Genomic DNA, 12,067 nt, shown 5'->3' with positions numbered 1-12,067 from the left:
TTCACATATTTATCCACAAAGGATCTCAAAAGTTCTTGGCCAAGGGCGTCCCTCTATATCTTATGCAAATACACCCACACAGCTGACAGCCTGTTTACCACTGCATAAATGCATGCATGGAGTCACAAAGCTAAAAATGGAGGAGGGAGAAGCCTGAGCAATGAGGGAAAGGAGATGGCAAGATAGATAGTTACAAGAAAGCTCTTCCAGATGGCAGGAGCTGTAAAGCAGAGAGCACAAAGGGAATGGTAATTACACCCATATTTTGGGGAAGGGGGGGGTGGCTGGAATCATTCAGAAAGATGGAAGAGCATTGCATTTGCTAGGCACAGCTGTACCACCAAAAGCAGAGCTATAATTGAGCTTGCAACTGAAAACAGAAAGCTTTGTTTCCATCAAGAACCTACCGAGACTAGAGAAAGCCAGACGGGAACTCTCAGCATATTTTCCTGGCACTGCACAGATCCTTTCCTGCTGTGGAAACTCAACAGAGAGCCTCCACTACTTAGGAGGTGATGAATGAGGATGTTGTTGATGGGATCCAGTGGATTTCTTGATGGAGGAATCCATTGTCCTGTTTGAATTCTGATTTTATAGTTTTAACTCATTTTTAGTCTTATTGTATTGGATCTTCTGCACAATATTCAGAGCAGACTGTGATTAAGTAATATAAAGCTTGTTGAAATAAAATAAACAAACATGTTTGTGGAAGTGACCCTGTTTCTATCCTTTGCAGTTCTAGCCATGAGGCATTCCCCAACATACATGAACATTTATCTGCTGTCTGCCACTGAAACTTGTTCAGAAGGTACTATTTATCTACCTGATTTCCACTATGCATTTCATATTTCCAGAAATAATCGTTCACTGTAGAGCTGAAGGAGATTAGTTTGGAGGAAGAGAAAAAACTGTGATAAATGCCCTCTGTTGCGTTACTTTATCTTGTTCCTCAAATCAATGAGTGCTAACCCATGGCTCTTCCAGACTGGTTTTGTCTGATGTATCTAGTGGTTATTGATTATATTTTGGATCCCTCACCAAGAACGTAATTAAGCCCGTGTTGAAAGATACTTTGCCCCAAAGACTTGTTCCTTAGGGTGGATATTTTGAGGGATATTTGTGTGACCTGTGAGAGAAAGCAGCCCTGACCTTAAAGTTAGGAAAAGTGAGATGTTGTCAGGGCTGGACTGTAGGCCTGAGGTAAACCAGGAGCTGAGAATAAGCAGTCACTGAAGAAACTGGAAGTCAGGACTCAGGACCAATCAGGTGGGATGGTCAAAGAGAAAGCTGACACACCACAGCTCAGGAAGATGTTGGTGCTCAAGCAAGGCTCAGCTGGAACAGGAAGTCCTCTTATACTCTTTCCTGTCCAGGAGGATCTAATGGCAGCCAGAGTGGATGAAGTCAGTCCAGAAGGTTATTGGCTGAGAAACTGCAACCTGTAATTCAATGCCTTACCACATGGAGGGTCTGCATACAGGTGCAACAACTCCTAACTGGTGAGCAATTTCAGATGCTCAATTTTGGGCGCTATTTTAGGACATCAGTGTGGCAGTTGTTTCATTAAACCAACCATTACAATGTCCAACAGTGGTGAGAGGGAAAGGTACTCTTGATATGTTCATTGATAGGTTGTTCTTTGTTACTACTTCATTTAACCAAGGACTGAGCTTAGGCAATAGGTTCGAAGTAAGCCCTCTTATCAAATCAAGGTATTTCTTATGAAAAATGACTTTGAGTATTCTGTGGATTTATTTATTTTTAAAGGTACGGGTGACAGTTCCTGCTCGCTGTGCTCTATTGGTTTGACCATTTGGGGTATAACAGATAAATAAGCAGCTATGCGGGTGCCCTCTTCACCCATGCTGTCATCAAAGGAGATGATAAATGTGAGGTAAGGAAGGGAAGGAACTGAAGCATTATCCAACTCTACAACAATATAAAAACTACAATAAAATATTGACAGGCATATACACTATATTTTACTGAATTGGAGCTTGGAAACACTTAATAGACATGAATGCTTAGTGAGCTGGACAGTTTAAAATCAATAATATCACCTATTAAGAGAGACCTATATAGATTTTTCTTTCTTTGTCATTAGACTGAGATGTCATTTCTATAAACTAAATGCAAACTCATTTTCATAAGGCAAGGAGATAAATATTACAGGGTTGTTGTTTTTTAATGCTGATTCTGCAGACTTCCTTACAGCACAATCCTTTACATATCTACTCGGAAGTAAGTCCCATTGAACTAAATGGAGCTCATTCCCTAGTAAGCATGTTTAGCCTTAGCTTTTGGGTGACAAGGTTTCTGGCTCCATTTAGGTATTATCTAATGTTTCTACCCTTTAAACTGCTTCAATATTTGCAGATCTTTGCTCATGAATTGAGACTCTCTACATGCTGTGCCATACAGGGAAGTGTTTTTTGTGTAGGAAGCATAACCCTTGAAGTGACCCTGAGATTTAATCATATTTCCTTTCAATCCAAGAGGTTTCTTGGCATTGATTTTGAAAACAAAATAATTGTGCCCTTTGTGCCTGTATTGTTTATAGGAAGTGTTACTCTTTCCAAGAAGCATATCACATCAGGCCTGGAAGAAACTGTTGCTGGGGTGTTGTTGTTTTTGCTATTGTTGAAAATGATTGATAGGAGAGTTAAGCACATTCTTAAAGCTATCCCAGTGGAAACAGTTTTCCTGAGCCATGTTCATAGTGTTACTGTTGTCACGCTGCTGCAATTTCCTTTTCAGGTGGAGATACGCAAAAGGTGTTACACGACAGTAAAATGTTGGAGGAGAATAACTAACACACATATAAATGGCAAAGAAGTTCATTACAAAGTACAAAGGTCCTGGGGTCCTCACCTCCTTACAGATATCATACCTCAAAGTGCAGTAATACAAGGACAGGGAGTTATGAACCAATGTCAACAGTTACAATTCCTCACTATTCCACCCTCTGAATGTCCAGCCAACCTAAGTTGTTCACCAACCAAGTTAGAGCTTCATCAAACTTCCTCCCAACCTAGGATCTCACCTTAGGCCAATGTCTCAGAAGACCACCTCTCACACTGGCTAACTATAGAAACCCTACCAGCAGGGCTCATCCCAGCCCCATGTCTTTCTGAAGTGATGACTCAAAGGGAGAGGCCCCTTTGGAGTCACCCATGTCACTACACAACTGCTGGCGATTTCCTGCTGCATGTAGTTGGGGCTCTTCTTAAAGGCAGAAGACCCGCTTCTAGGTACCCCATCGTCCTACCTACTGCCTTCAGATGTTGCTTCCAGGCCTCCCCTCCTGCTCTCACAGTGGCAGGCCTCCATGCTTGGTCTTCCTGAGTCTGCTGCGAGCAGACACATGTTGCTGAAATTTATCTCCTCCCACACTCTCTTGTCACTTGCTCGTCCCACACTCGCTTGTCAGTCCCCAAACTTGGCCCTCCAGATGTTTTAGGACTACAATTCCCATCATCCCTGCCCACTGGTCCTGTTAGCTAGGGGTGATGGGAGTTGTAGTCCCAAAACATCTGGAGGGCCAAGTTTGGGGATGCCTGTGCTAGAGGCTTTGAATTGAGTGGCATTGCTGTCAGACTATTAATATCTCCAAGCATTCCTTATCCCTCAATCCCTTGGCCCTAAATCCACAATGTATGTTTTTTTTTTTAAAAAAAAAATCTTTCGGTTTTCAACATATGTGCTCTTTCTCTCTCCATGTTGTGGAAGAATGTGTTATAAATGGGATGGCATGAGCTGTATTTATCCAGACATTTGTACTCATAAAAGCCTGATACTTTAAACATTATGCGTGCACACACATTTATCTATACTGAGTGATTTAAGCAACACAACCTCTCATTCCTTTATTTTATGTTAAATTCTCAATAGTATATGAAGCACTCCCTTTCTGCAAGCTGGAAGAGCAGATGGGGTAATTTAATTCCTTTAAACTGTTGGATTTGTGACAGAGACATACCATGTAGCGAAGGGTTCCATCTGGCATGCACATTGGCTGTTGCAAAGATGCTTAGTAAGATGAGGTCAAAACAGATGTAATGGCATTGGCATGGAATTAGTGAAAATATGCTTTTGCTATTTTTGAAGAAATATGGTGCCTCTTGTAGTTACTCATTTGGTCTCTAGCCGTAGCTCAATGAAACCGATGGGAGTCCTTCCAATGATTGCACTGTACCCTTAGGCAAAATTATACATTACCTTGGCAAACATGTATTCCCCATATTTGCCAGCAGAGTACACATGCAAGAACAGAACAAGTATATGTAGGAGGCAATCAGGCAGTGAGAATGAAGCTTAATCCTGCGTATATGCACTGATTTTCACCAGCAGTTGCTAGGCAGGTTAATAGCATGGTTTCTGATGCAATGCTATAGTTTAGTGTTAAGAAATCACCTTCCTCCTCCCTTCTCCTGCTCTGTGGTTGCTGTGAGGCACCTGCTTCCATTTCAAACTAACTACAGCTTGATGTTTCATCCAAACTGGGAAATGCAGTTAGTTCTAACCATGATTTACCTGTGCAGAATCCAAACCATGTTTCGAAGTTGGCTTGTTAAACCAAACCAACTAATACTGCAAAGATGTACTCAAATTCCTGGAAGAAGAGACATAATAATAGTAGTAGTAGTAGTAGTAGTAGTAATAATAATAATAATAATAATAATAATAATAATAATAATAATAATAATAATAATAAGGTACCCCACCCATCTGGCTGGGTTTCTCCAGCCACTCTGGGTGGCTTCCAACGAAGATTAGAGATGAAGCCTTATTTACCTAGGGATCCATTAGCCACGCCATCCCCTGGACCTCGGAGGGAACAAAAGTACCAGGAAAGCAAAATCTTCTTTGGAGAAAAAGAGTTTATTAAGATCTGAGCACAGAGACGAGGTCTGTACTCAGAGACAGCCAACTCGATAGTTCCTAAAAATGTACTGGCTGTAAAGCAAGACATTTCAGCAGACTTTCTTATACCCGCAGACTTGCTTGCTAAACACATTTTTATTGCTTGCTAGACATTCCTGTCTTTCTGCTAAGCCAAGCACTCCCTCCCACCTCCTTGTACACGTGTCTTCTTTTGCTAGCTAAGCTTTCCCTTCGTATCTCTTCTTAAAAGCAGAAGTAAAGCAGGAAACATCTTGCTAGTGGTTTTTCGGTTAACAGCAGTTTCTGGCTGGGCAGGAAGCGACCTTCTGACCTGTAGCTAGCATCAGCAGTTTCAAGTAGCTGGTTTAGGCTTTTGCAAGCAACTGCAATTTTTGGGCTGTTTTTGACCCTCCTAGCAGAGTGCAGGAATTTACTATGTGTAGATAATATATGAGAGCAACACAATAAAATATTGATAGAAATCTTTCCCATCTCCCTTTACTCCGTCCTCTTCTTTTGAACAATCTATTACTTAGATTCGTTCTGGGGTAGGGGTCTATATTCTCTCATTACAGCAATCACGCGAGGTCCCATCATGCGAGACATCATCTTTCCCATCATATGTTGCAGGCATTGCATTAAGCAGGGTATACAGAAGCAGAAAAGCAATAGAAGCATTATTGGGCCTATTCTTCCCACAAATACGATACCGTTCATGCCAACAGAAATACGAGAGCATCCATATGACAAGGGCGGTACATATCACTCCTACCCACCAAACCCAATATCTCCATGGTTCCTCCCACCAATATTCAGGGAGTGTGCTCATTGTTGAAGAGCCCACTGATATTTGTGCCCGACTACCTGTTGAGCCTCAAGGATGAGAGCCCACCGGTGAGCTGATGCTCCCACTATGTGGGTCAATTTTTCTATTAGCCCTGTTGGGTGGATTGAACTCTCGTGCTGCCTCCCTAGTGACCAAAGCATATGGAAGCTGAAATCCTGGGGTGGCAATTCTTACTGGCACTTGTTTAGTAATTTCAATGCACACCTGGCTAAGGCTCCCACCCCTGCAATACTTGCATTAAGATAGGTTCTGTCCCATCTATGACCTGGGTTAAGAGTAGGACCTGGTCTATCAAATGAGGTTGGTACAGTGCTTTACCTTCCAGATAACAGTTGACTACCCTCCCACAACAGCAAGAGCGGTACAGAACTAAATAGATTTCGATCGTCTCTGCAGCTTCCCGTAAGAGCACTGTCCACGCGTGCTGGTCAGTGGTGTGGGAGAGGAGCCACAACGGGGTAGTGGGGTGTCTCAATACGGTAATCTCATCAAACCCCAGTTTCCAATAGCCAAGGAGCACGCCATCTCTTACCACCGGCAAGACGAACCAGTCGTAGCAGAGGCCAGCAGGCCAATAGGGTTGGTATGGTTCGGTAGGGTCAGGGCAATAAGACATAGAGCAAGTCAATAAAGAAAATAAGAGAGAAAAGAGAAAGTCTTTGTAACTGTCCTTGTGATGATTAGTCGCAGGATCTCGTCGCCCGTGGCCTAACGCTTTTTTTTTTCCTGGTAGCGTCAGACACAAGGTGATGATCAACTTCAGAGGGTCAGCAGGATTTCTCTTGCAAGTCCAGACACCCTTCTTCAGATGCGTGTGATGTACCCAGGGGATCACCTCGACTACTTTCACTGCAGTTGGGGATGAGGGGGTCGCCAGACGCTGTCACTCAGAGGAACTGGTGAACCGGCTCAGCGAGACTGCCGCGGGACTGCAGGTGTACGCTCGAGGGAATACCTGGAAAGGAAGCAAACACACACAACAAACACAGGGATTGCACTTGTTCTTGGGTGATGTGATCTCCCATCTGCCCCAAACTGGCGGGGATGTCTCGGACGAAAGGGGTTGGCCTGCCATATAGAAGTTCAAAGGGTGATAGTTCTCAGTCTCTTGGTTGGCGCACAGGGCACATTTTGGGATATAGCAGCAGTTAGTTGAGGTAGAATATTCTCCCAAGGTGTGCTTTAGCAGCTGGGCCTCCCAAATGGGTGGACTCGTGGTAATTCTTTACAATTGTGCTGGCCAGATGTTGGGGCACAAAAACACGGCTGTCTGGTCCTTCCTGGAGCGTTGCTCCTTCTTGGCTGGTCCACTGCTGTTCATCAAGGGTGTAACGTGGTTCCACATCGTCTGGAGTGAGTTCTGGTACCAATATCAAAAGTCCTGGTGGTGCCTCTAAATTGGCTGGAGAACAAATGTCTACGTTGGGGGCGCTGCCTGCGGGCGCCCCTCCCATCCAATTCTTCACCGTGCGTAGAGATATCAGCCTCTGGAGTGATATCAGCAAGGCAGTCGTTACTGGAGGGGATATTCAGGATGCTGAGACACAGTCCAATCTGAAGCAGCTTTCTCCACTTGAATGTGGTGGACCCAAGGGGTGGTGCCAGCTGTGGGTGTGGAGAGCAGATGGGCCCTTCCAGCACGGTTGTAGTGGTGCCTGGGACCAGTCTTATCCACACCTCGTCACCTGGCTCAAACTGGTCACGCAAGGAGTTCGGGCCTGGGTTGAGAGAGAAAATCTCGAGAGAGAGACTGTACATAATTGTTCAATTCCACATCTTGAGCAGGGATAGGTGAAAGCATGCACACATAAGGAACCGGTCTTCCAAACATCACTTCAAAAGGGTGACAAGTGAATACGTTTCAATGGGAGGCTACAAACTCTAAGCAAAGCCAAGGGCAACATGAACACCCAATTAGACCCTGTTTCTTGGGTCAGTGGTTTTTCAAAGTCCTGTTCTTCCTTTCCTATTTTCCAGAACTTTTGGGGCCTATATGCAGTACCCACCATCTTCCTTCTTCACTGGCAACAGTGGGGTGTTTCACTGTGATTGGCATTGTTTCAAGATTCCATGTTGAAGCAATCGCTTCAAATGCACCCACACTCCTTCAGCTGCCTGTCGTGGGATGGGGTATTGGTTTTTATCTTCCGCCCATAGTCCAGGGTCAACATCATGAAGCAGGCTAACAGGGAGGATTCCCTCCTCTTCTTTTACCATCATCAAGCATCAATGGTCTCTCAGGGGCATTTCTAAAGAAAACTCTCCTGCTGGTCCAGTTGTCATCATTACTTCCCCCATTGGTTGGAAGGAAATCTGGGCTTGTAATTTTGTTAACAAGTCTCGGCCCAATAAGGAATGGGACATTCTGGTATATACAAAAATTTGTCTAGGCAGCAGGTAACAGACTGCAAAAACGGGGCCTTTTGTGATTTACCTGTGGCTCCAATTATATTAACCACTTGGTTTGTGGGTTTTGTTACAGGCACAGGTAAGACTGAGTGGGCAGCTCCCTTGTTCACCTTCTCCTACCTGTAATAAGGTAGCTAGGTTAAGGGCTGTGGCAACCTGAAACTTCAGGCGTGAATGTAATAACAGCATCTGGCACTTCCTCTTGGAGTTACACAGCTGGTGTCCTGTCCAAACGTGAATTTATCTGCCTTTGTGAGTAGGGTGGCCACTGCCACAATCGCTCTCATACGGGGGGGGGGCAATCTCTGTTCTGTTGGGGTTAGCTTCTCTGACAAGTATTCGACGGGTTGCTGCCAATTTTTCAGTTTCTGGCATAAGACTCCCTTGGCTACCCCCCTGGTCTTCATCTGTGAACAGGGTAAAAGGCTTCTCGGGGTTTGGATGCCAAGCACTGGGGCTTGTTGTAATGTCACTTTGAGATCCTGAATAGCCTGCTGCTATTCCCTGCCCCATATAAAAGGATCCTTCTCTATTCCCCTAGTTGACTCATGCAGGGGCCAAGCAATGCTTCTGTAGTTAGTAGTGAGTCCAGGGGATATTGTTCATCATCATAAGTGGGATTATAGGTTTAAAAAAAAATCCCTTCAAACAATTTTACAATCTTTGCTGGATTCTCCTCAAAAGAGGGGTTCTGATTTCTTCAATTACAAACATCTGCACTTGAAAAGGGTATATGCTGTCTGTGCCTCCGTTTGTCCAGCTGGGACAGGGGCTGGTGGATCATAAACCCTCTGAAGGGGCATTTCTCCAGCTGCCTGATCCTTCCTGGTTTTCTCATACTGTCTGTGAGACATAACTCTCTTCGCCGCCTGTCCCCACTTACGTTGCCATCTCTTCCTCTTTTCAGGGGTGCAGCATTCTGCTGCCTCAACTAACAAGGGGCTTACATCCAACTTTTTCCTCAAATGGCTTTGCAAACTCCTTTAGTCTCTTTTTCTGTCTTTCTGTCCACATTTTCTTTCCTTGATTCATATCATCTAGTGTCTTCCTAAATTCTTCCTCTTCTTCCGTCTCACTATCCTCCTTCGCAGGTCCTCCTCCCCCTACACCAGCACTTCCCTGTGCTTCTTGATCTTGGCCTGGGGGGGGGGTTGCTGGGGGGGGCTGTTGGTGGAGTGTAAGGTGGTGGCTTAATCACTCCCCTCTCCTCTTCTTCTGGGTCTTCTAACACCAGAGGCTTCACTGTACAAATCCTGTTCTGTGTGTTGCTGTCACAGCAAGACTTTAGCCATGGTAGATTCTTTTTTACATTGGTCTTCCATGTAAAGATATAGGGGATCTGGTCTGGGTGGACATTTAATATATTTTGCCACAGGGGGTTGATTTGCCACAGGGGGTTGATTAATTGCAAATCAAAGCCACGCAGTTCCCTCACATAAAGTTTTGAGTCTCTGTTTTTCAATTTGAATCATCACTCTTCGTGGCTGTTTTCCAGTTATTTAAAAAGCATTCCAGAGGAATACATTGGCTTGCTCCAGACCTTATTTTTTTCAGATACTCCCCTCCTAACTGGGTTTTCAAAATTCTCTCACACTCCACATGCTACAGTTTGTCAGAAAATGCACAATCCTACAATCGCTCGGCCAAGGGGACACTAAGCCTTGGCCCTCATTCAACAATTCATCCACTGGAGTATCTGACACACAACATATCAACAAAACACTCAATTCCCTCTGCCCCATTCCCTTTCCCAAACCTTTACCAATTCCTTTCCTGGTGGCATTCTTACTGCCGGGCACCCTATTGCCAACTACCAGGTGAGGCTGATCAGGCCTCTGGCCCTTTCCCTCGGGCCCCTAGCCCTTTCCCTCGGGCCCCTAGCCCTTTCCTTCGGGCTTACCTTTTCCGCTGCGGACCTGTCCCCTCGGCGCCGTTCTGTCCTCTTATTCTCCCTCAACCAGATGTCTCCGCTCCAGGACGGTGTGGCAATCTCCCCCTACAAACTGGCAGGGTGTGCACTGGAAATGCGAACGCCGATCGGAGCTGTTCACCTTGGTTGAGCCTGGCCCTCCGGTCCGTATTTGGAGAGGGGGCTAATCCCGAGCGAGCCCCCAGAGAGATGAAGCCTTATTTACCTAGGGATCCATTAGCCACGCCATCCCCTGGACCTCGGAGGGAACAAAAGTACCAGGAAAGCAAAATCTTCTTTGGAGAAAAAGAGTTTATTAAGATCTGAGCACAGAGACGAGGTCTGTACTCAGAGACAGCCAACTCGATAGTTCCTAAAAATGTACTGGCTGTAAAGCAAGACATTTCAGCAGACTTTCTTATACCCGCAGACTTGCTTGCTAAACACATTTTTATTGCTTGCTAGACATTCCTGTCTTTCTGCTAAGCCAAGCACTCCCTCCCACCTCCTTGTACACGTGTCTTCTTTTGCTAGCTAAGCTTTCCCTTCGTATCTCTTCTTAAAAGCAGAAGTAAAGCAGGAAAATCTTGCTAGTGGTTTTTCGGTTAACAGCAGTTTCTGGCTGGGCAGGAAGCGACCTTCTGACCTGTAGCTAGCATCAGCAGTTTCAAGTAGCTGGTTTAGGCTTTTGCAAGCAACTGCAATTTTTGGGCTGTTTTTGACCCTCCTAGCAGAGTGCAGGAATTTACTATGTGTAGATAATATATGAGAGCAACACAATAAAATATTGATAGAAATCTTTCCCATCTCCCTTTAAAAATACATTAAAATGTCACACATTAAAAACTTCCTTGAACAGGGCTGCCTTCAGATGTCTTCTAAATGTCAGGTAGTTGTTTAGCTCTTTGACATCTGGTGGGAGGGCGTTCCACAGGGAGGGCGCCACTACCAAGAAGGCCCTCTGCCTGGTTCCCTGTAACTTGACTTCTTACAGTGAGGGAACCGCCAGAAGGCCCTCGGCGCTGGACCTCAGTGTCTGGGTAGAATGATTATGAATTACCCAGCCCAAAAAATATGTTAACAACAGCGCCTGTCAAACTTCTCTGGAAAGAGCATTCCACAAAAGGGGTCACCATTAAAAAGACTCCTTCTCTGGTCACCTCTTTCCAAACTCCTGCCTGGATGGAAGGGAACACAGTTAGGTTTACTTGGAAAAAGTTGTTCTGCAAGGTATTGGGTGTCCCAAGCTATGCACAGCTTTATATTCCAGCTGCTGAAAAATACAGGAAAACATATTACAGAGAAAATAATCAAAGAAAATCTAAATGGTGAAGTGCAGAGGGCAATGCAGGGATTTTGTGTATGGTTTCAGGCAGAAAGTAGAAAGCCAATGTCGGATTGTATTCTACATAGCTTGGATACATTGAATGAAGCCTTCTTAAAATATGCTTCCATTTCACCCATAAGAATAATATTGAAAAATGTTAAGATTTTCTAACAGGGCTGTAGGATAAAGTCAACACAGTCAGGTTTTCTCTCTTCTTAAAGGAACAGTCTGCTAATTCACCAGCTCTTTTATAAGCGCTGCAGAAGAAGTCAGGGTAAATTTGTTAAAACATATATGACCCCTATTGGGATAGTAAGCTAGTTCATTTAGCTTGCACTGACATGTCTAATTGAAAGATTCCTGATTTAGCTGAGAAAGGGGACTACAGTGGAGCCTCGCAAGACGAAAAGAATCCGTTCTGTGATTCTCTTCGTCTAGCGGTTTTTTCGTCTTGCGAAGCAAGCCCATTGACGGATTAATGGATTAGCGCTATTAGTGGCTTTTAGCGGCTTTTAGCGGCTTATCGGCTTATTGGATCAGCTGATAAGCGGCTTAGCGGCTTAGAAAAAGGGGGGGAAGGAAAAAAACCCGCAGGAACTCGCAAGACATTTTCGTCTTGCGAAGCAAGCCCATAGGAGATTCGTTTTGCGAAGCACCTCCAAAACGGAAAACCCTTTCGTATAGCGAGTTT

The sequence above is a fragment of the Podarcis bocagei genome (genome assembly GCF_964188305.1).
Source record: "Podarcis bocagei genome assembly, chromosome: 1".
Taxonomy (NCBI): Eukaryota; Metazoa; Chordata; class Lepidosauria; order Squamata; family Lacertidae; genus Podarcis; species Podarcis bocagei.
Note: the sequence above shows the minus strand (reverse complement) of the source record.